The sequence below is a fragment of the Argopecten irradians genome, chromosome 12 (genome assembly GCF_041381155.1).
Source record: "Argopecten irradians isolate NY chromosome 12, Ai_NY, whole genome shotgun sequence".
In the NCBI taxonomy this organism is placed as follows: domain Eukaryota; kingdom Metazoa; phylum Mollusca; class Bivalvia; order Pectinida; family Pectinidae; genus Argopecten; species Argopecten irradians.
In genome coordinates this window covers 3,160,682-3,169,268 of record NC_091145.1, presented here as the reverse complement: position 1 = coordinate 3,169,268, position 8,587 = coordinate 3,160,682, and positions in this window count along the sequence as shown.

The window sequence follows — 8,587 nt, the reverse complement described above, 5'->3', positions numbered from 1 at the left end:
TTCCTTCTTATCAACCACAGGATGGCTTTATCATGGCTACTGACCAAATTAGCTGAAAGGAAGCTGTTTTGCAGTAGAGAAATGTTTATGAAAATTTTAACAAGTACACTAAAACATAACACTGTTTGACGACAATTATAAATTTGAGATAAAATTTGTAGATTAAAAATTGAAGATCATAAAACAGTTTATCATCACTTACCGTAAATACTTCTGGACCGATAACGTTGAAATACAACCGAATTGTTCGTGGTGAATTTATACCCGAGTAAAATAACGTAAACGTGACCTCGTGAGTGGAATTGATTTCAATCACGTGCGGAGCTGCTATAACCGTTATACGAATTGCAAATCGGCTTGACCCTTCCGATTGTTTGTATGGTATGCTCGATACATAAAAATGTCCTAAATTAGTCATTTTCCAAAATCTGCTTTTAACCATACACTGTAATGCTTCTCCAATGTTCTCGATTTCAACAGCTGCAACGACTAGTCCATCTTCTCCAGGTCCAGAATGACGCTTAGAGGAAACTGTGAACTTCATTATTGTTTTGGAAAATATAGGTACATCCAAAGTGACTAAGGTCTGAGCGGAACCACCGTTTTTTACCGAAGTAGATTCGGACGGTGCTGTGACATTTATCGGTTGTATCTGCAAAAGATTAAAATTAAAGTAAGTGTTTTATGGTGTGTCTAGACTTTCAATGGTTGGATTATCCCGAGTATTGTACTGGCTAAGACACACATAGAAAAGTATTTTTCATTATTTGTAAAATATGACTAGAAGCGAAAAAATTACACACAGCAATAAATTCGAGAAACTTTTTTTTAGACAGAGCCCTTTTTAAAATTAAAAGAGAAGTTGAAAAGAATATTGACATTCTATAGCAGAATGACAAAATAGTATTAAGATTTTAATAGATTGAATGTATGCCAATAAACTACTCAATTCGCTCTTACATTAGTGTATTTAATCTTTTTAAATGAATGATCATATGTCAAAAATATTTCTATTCACAAAAGAGCTAATTAGCAACCCAAAGGTAGCTAGTTGTATCTGTTGTATTAGCGAACATTACGTGAGTCTGACTCGGTTATGGGAATAGCGTACAGATTCGACCTACCTTATATACGATTAAGAATGTCATTAGTAGCAATTAATATTCTTAATGATAACGTTGAATTTATCAATATTTTTGTTGTATTTTCATAAGGAATGTATAACAGTACTTGCAGGTAATAATTTGCTTCGTATTTTTATGCTGATTCGCCAAATTTTCCCTTTCGAAAAACCCGTCAGTCATGAAAAAGTGAAATTAGTCTCTTGTGAAAACCCCGTTAGTCATGAAAATATGAAATTAATCTGTGAAAAACCGTCAGTCATGAAAATGTGAAATTAACCTCCTGTGAAAAAACCGTCAGTCATGAAAATGTGAAGTTAACATCCTGTGAAAAACCTGTCAGTCATGAAAATGTGAAATTAACCTCCTGTGAAATACCCGTCAGTCATGAAAATGTGAAGTTCCGTTGTCGCGAAAATAAGTTGGGTTACAGAAAGTATCCGAGGTATCATTTTACATTTCATCACTTGCCAATTCAGACTTTGTAGATTTGAAATAGTTGACAGTTTTTGTGACTGTAGTACCATCAACCTCCAATGAAGTATGTAAGGGGACAGGGATTCCAGGAGCATCCGTATACATCATGAAAACCAAAACTTCAAAATTGATGACGTCATCAATTCCTGTGTTCGTCTGATCAAACGCTGAAGGAAAGAGAACAAAAAAGACAAGTGAATATAAATGTATTTGTTTGAATAGGCTTTTATTTCGAATTAATTATGAATTAAACTTAAGCAAAAATACATTTGAATATTCTGAATTCATGAAGCTTTCAATTTTTAAATGTGTCTTGGAGTTAGGAGGGAGAATTTGTTTCCCTTCATTTTCTTTTCAATTGTGTTTCATGTTTAAGACAACTGATAAATGTGAGTTCTAATAAGTGAATTTGTCTTTCCATCATTACCTCTATTGGGCACGTATCCGAACACAAGGATTCGGGTGTCTGGACCATCTTCACAAAAGTTATCTTCTGGAACTTTTTCTAGCGGAGAAATCTTAATGATATCTTTGTAATTCTTTCCGACATTGACAATGTGTACCCAAACTATCCTTAAGTAAACTGTGGGACTCGAAATCACCAGTTTGTAAGAGGATAGAGGATTTTGAAATGTCACGTTAGGATAAATCTTCATAAAACTTTCCTCTGGAATGGAGACAATGTCCGGAAGGTCAAGGTTTACTTTCGATACAATAGTGGAATTCTACAATAAACACCAAAAATATATATGATTTTATGTCTCTTTCGGTTTTTTTTCATGTTTTGGATGTCTAATTCTTTTAAAATGCTATAATAACAAAAATAACAAAAAAAAAGAAAGAAAAGAAAGAAAGAAAGAAACACATATTGATACAGTGTACAATAAAACGTAATATAAAAATAAGCATTTTTTTCTTTCCGTTTCAAGGCACAGCGATCTGTATGTAATGTAATATGGTAATTGGAAACTATTTTACTTGATCCTAAGAAATTGATAACAGTAGATCTACTCGTTTGTTAAAGTTATATTTCATGCGAATTTCACCGTAAAAAAGTCTTTTTAACATTTGATATTTGAACATGGACATGTAACCTGATGATTTAACTCCCCAAAAGTATATGTCGGTCTATATGTGAGCCTGTTTTAACAAAGCGCCTTCACAATGTTCAGTACCTTCGAGTTTTATCGGAATTCCGAGTCATATCACGTGGCTGACGATGACACGATCTGCACGTGGTGAGCGAGGTAACTAGCGTAAGAGTACATGTGTTTGTTTACGTTTTTCTTCTGGCTAATTTGAGCAGATCATTTTAGTATATGTCCACAGTATTTGAGTATTTGAAACATCTAATTCACACATCGCCGTATAATATTGTGTGTATCAAAAAATGTAATATGTGAGCATTATTTTCTTTGTAGATCCAGGCTGATGAGGTCGATCTCATTCATTTTGTGTATGAAAAAATTATTGAAATTACAATCATTTTTTCATACACAAAAAAAAAAAAAAAAAAATCTCGTGTTACTTCGAGATGGTTCTGCGGTGGCCGAGTTGTTAAGATGCCCCGACATATTACCATAGGCACTCCACCTCTGGGATGCGAGTTCGAATACCACATGGGGCAGTTGTCAGGTACTGATCGCTGGTCGGTGGTTTTCTCCGGGTACTCCGACTTTCGGTCGACAACAAACTTAGCACGTCCTTACATGACTCTGGCTGTTAATAGGACGTTAAACTAATAAAACCAATAAAACCTACTTCGAGATTGTCGCGACGAAGGGTTCGGAATGATTTGGTATCTTTCGAGCCTATTTTGCTTGTGTTCACGATAAAAAGATTTTTTTTACTTTCAATATTAAAAATACTCCAAGTGCTGTTTAAACCTCAGACAGACGGAGAAAAATGAAAAAAAGATGTGTATAACGCAAAACAGTTTTCATGCACTATGACAAAAAGATTGAAAGTTATAGACCATACAACTTTAAAGGATTACTTTTCTGAAGACAGATGACCAAATGCTAGCAATATTCAGCGAATGCAAAAGTGAATTTATCTTACATAATAAGCTTGATATCACCTTTAAATGGTGGCTACATAATGAAAAAATATGGACATATTTTTCAAAAGATAAACAAAATTGATATTTTTGTCTTACTTGTAGGTGTCGTTCAAGCGTTGTTGTAGCGTTAACAGTGGCGTTATTTGACAATAATGTAACGTGGACCATTGGAGGACTGTCGGAGATATTTGCCAGGAGATAATTTACAGTCACTTTTAGGAGACAGCTGACACATGGATCACCAGGTATTTCATTGCAGTGAACGTCTCCAAAATTGTAGTTTGCCCGAGTGCTGAAAGCGACAAGCTACAAAAAGAAGGAATGTTCAGACAAACATTAAAATTGCAGAAGTGCACATTTCTACTTTTTGCACATTAATGCATAATATTTTTTTAAATCTGTAAAATTATATATTTACATTGACTACTAAGTATGTCTCATTTCTGTATATGTACATGAATATTACAGAGTTATCTTCCCTTGCGGGTAGGTATTGGTTGTTAACGAGAGTACATTGTGCTCACAAAGTAATGTCCACACAATTGATATCTGCCAGTTAGGGAGACAACTCTGTAGAATGCAAAGACGGAATAAATATTGTTTTGAAATAACATTTTCGCTGCGTGATGATACCGAAACACGCCGACTATGACATCGTTATGGAATAAGTGATAGTAAACTGGATTGCCTGCCGTAGTTTTGTCTACTTTCCGGTAGGCTTCACTCCAAAAATACAGTATTTATGAGCGCAACTTGCGAAGAGATTGGTACTAAGGCAGGTAATCTAGTATATATATACGCGATGGCGGCATTGAGTCAAGGCATCGAAACACCTCATAAGAGATAGACAAACAGACAGGCACTCTTTATTTCCTCATTAAATAAATGCGACGATGTCAATCAATCAATACGTTTTAATCTTATATTACATACATATATATCAATTATGGACCTTTGTTGGGGTTCAAGTGGTGTTATATTACCCGAGGTCATTATTTCAAATTCTACAAGGGCGATATAATACATGCAGATATTGACTTTTTGTAGGTTAATACGAATAATTCTTCATGCTGAGAAAGGTGATGTTCCCCGAGGCCGGAGGCCGAGGGAAATATTACCTTTGAAAGGTTTAACGATTCCTCATATTAACCTACAAAAAAGTCAATAATTGTTTTGTTATATACAATGATGCAAGTTTTGCTACTTGATACAAATTTTAAAGCAAGGGCAGCGCAATGATTATTCAAGAAAATCTCCATTCACATACATGTATACCGGCGCAGTATGTACTTTTAGTACTTCTGCTGTCACAAAACGGCAAAACTCAAAGGTTTAAACATTCCTCGTATTAACCTAAATTTGTTTTGTTACATGAAATGATGCCTACTACACAAGTTTTGCTTCTTGAAAAAATGAAGGAAGGACATCACAAAGACTTAGTAAAAATTCAAGATAATCTACATCAACGTGTCTCTCTACTTTTAGTACTTCTTAACAATATGATCTTCGAATATACAGCTATATTTAACATGTGTAAAATATTTTTCTAATCCTAACACACTGTTGTCCACCATGTTTGCTTATGGTGGACAACAGTTTATAGCTACTGCCCGATGATCGGCAGTGCTCTATTTTGATTGGTCGGAAATGTAGAAGAGACAGGGAATTCCCTGTGCCTATTTATAGCCAGGTTACCGGATTTGCTATGTCAACCTCTGAACAAGTGTTCATCGGTCGCAGGTTGACATTTTATTTTGTCAAAACCTGTCCGAACGGTCTAGACCAATCAGAAAACGGCAAAACTCCCAGTCATATAACAAAACACCATATGAACCGACACAAAGGTACTTAATTGTATACTAGATGTGCCATTTCTTAAAAAAAATATCAAAAACAATATCTTATATGCATATAAAGTATAAGAAAAGGATATGTCAAAGAACGGCACCCTGAAGAATGCGGCGTTTGGTCAATGAAGTTTTACAAAGGCACATTGACTCTAAAAATGGAAACACAGAGTCAATATGCTATACATTAGCATACTATTGAACGTCATGTGACCATGTTTTATCCGATTCAAATAACATATTTAACATATTCACATTATTAACAGAACATCAAAACACAAAAAGTTAGAGAACTGTTGTTATGATTATGGCTTATATATTGGTCAGATGTGGAGTGGTATGGGTATATATATATATATATATTAATCCGGATAATTGTTACCGGCAATTGATTATTTTGTATATGTTACTAAATATCCGGAATCTGGATGTTTCCGGGTCTGGCTTATGTTTTAGTTGCGAATAAACACGGGGAACGTCAGATGAACTGATGAAGCGTGTTTGGATTGAGTTTGTAACAAATTAATGACATTTAATCAGCAGTTGCTCTTCCCCAGCGCTGCTACACTGTGTAAATCATATCACTCAGGATTCCCTGATATTTCCTGATTCCCTTATAGATATAATCACCGACAACTTCTGAAAAAAAATATCATGATCAAAGCTCACAAACTACTGTAAAATATACCAAACTTTAAAGGTACTAACCCTGTGGTCGTGAAGCTGTCTCGAATATGTGCCTGCTGTCATTACTAAACCCTCATTTAGGCTTTCCATTGTTGCATCTAAAATAACCATGGCCTTGTCTTCAGAAGTCGCAATGTCCAAAACTGCAGCTGATGTGAATCCTTGTGGAACATAAATACCCTTCACTATGGTTTTCATCCGTCCGGACACAATGGTTTTGTTTTCATCTTCAATACATAACTTGTACTGCGAGCAGTTCTGTATGGTCTCTGTTTCACATGTTTCTGAGACAACATCTAAAAGTCCTACACAATAGAGAAAAATACAAATATATGATATTGATTTTTTTTGTACGGACGCGTATTCAGATAATAAAAACATAACAAAGCGTAACAGCGATGACGGACGACAAGTCGGTAATGACGACGACAGCGACGCGGCAGCGACACAGTAATGTTTGTGTGTGAAGTGATGATGATGACGATAATGATGATGATGATGGTGATGATGGTGATGGTGATGATGATGATGATGGTGGTGATGATGATGATGGTGGTGATGATGATGATGGTGATGGTGATGGTGATGGTGGTGATGGTAATGGTGATGATGGTGGTGATGGTGATGATGATGATGATGGTGGTGGTGATGATTATGATGGTGATGGTGATGATGATTGATGATGATGATGGTGATGGTGATGGTGGTGATGGTGATGGTGATGGTGGTGATGGTAATGGTGATGGTGATGGTGATGATGATGATGATAATGATGGTGATGATTATTATGAAGATGATGATGATTATGTTAATAATGATGATGATGATTATGATGATGGTGATGATGATGATGGTGATGGTGATGGTGATGATGATGATGATGATGATGATGATGGTGATGGTGATGATGATTATGACGATGGTGATGATGATGATGATGATGATGATGATGGTGATGGTGATGGTGGTGATGGTAATGGTGATGGTGATGGTGATGATGATGATGATAATGATGGTGATGGTGGTGATGGTGATGGTGATGGTGGTGATGATGATTATGATGATGATGATGATGGTGATGGTGGTGATAATGATTATGATGATAATGATGATGGTGATGGTGATGATTATGATGGTGATGGTGATGATGATGATGATGATGATGATGATGAATGATGGTGATGGTGATGGTGGTGATGATGGTGATGATTATTATGATGATGGTGATGATTGTGATTGTGATGGTGATGATGATATGATGATTATGATGATGATGATGATGATGATGATGATGATTGTGATGATGATGATTATGATGATGATAATGATGACTCGAGGATGGCCAGGCGTAAGGTTTTGTAAAAAAAATAATTTGTTTTCTAAATACTCAAAACACCAAGCCACGTAAACAACATTTATTTGATTAGAAGATTGTTTTCACTATTAACAGCTAAATTGAAAAAAAAATATTTGTTTGTAGTAGTAAGCAGCTGCGAAGGATAATTTGTGTGTAGTGAAAAAAACACTTTTTATTGTAACTTTAAAACCTGCTTTAAACATGGGAAAAACCTGAAAATGCATACCTAGTAGTTAACAAACCATATCGTTCATTGAACAGAACATAATTTATCCCCGTTACCCAACTCACGTGAACATAGGATGCAATCATCTTAACCAGGTCATGTCATGATCCACAACAATCTATAGCTATCCATTCATTGTACAATTAAGGTTGTTTTTAACAAAATCATTAAATATTTCAATGCTAGAATAGAACAAACAATGTCACTGTAAACTACATGTACTTATTTTTCTCCGCCTGTTTCCAAAACTGTAATTTACAAACTTATGATTTGCCGGAAAAAATTTCAAAACTAATATTTCTTCACTAATATCGAATAAATCAGGATTTAACCATGAAAATATCAATTTCATCCTTTTCTAGTGGAAATTGTTTTGATGATCACTGTGTTGCCGTAAAACGTCCCAAAGTGGTACCCCTCTTTTCAGAATTAAGACCGGATAAACCAATCAGTTTTTTGTGGGTTTTTTTATAATCTAGCTTGTAATTGATTGATATCCACGTAATTCAAGGTTTGGATTATATCATATTAATACTGCATCTAAATATCGTTGAAATTAGACATTGTAGAACTTAACATCTGCAAACTATTCCAAATACACTAAATAGATTGTGTAAGTACAGATACCACTTGCATTCCATTTTTGTGCATCGATCCCTTTCCTAGATTGTTCGCTGAATCTGGCTCCGGGAACTGCGGCCTTCCTGCATTACCTTTGATTAATGTAAATTATAAAAGTTATATTTTAAACCTGTCTTACCTCTGACGATGAAGGCCAATCCTGTCAGAATAAACAGAAACAACTTCATT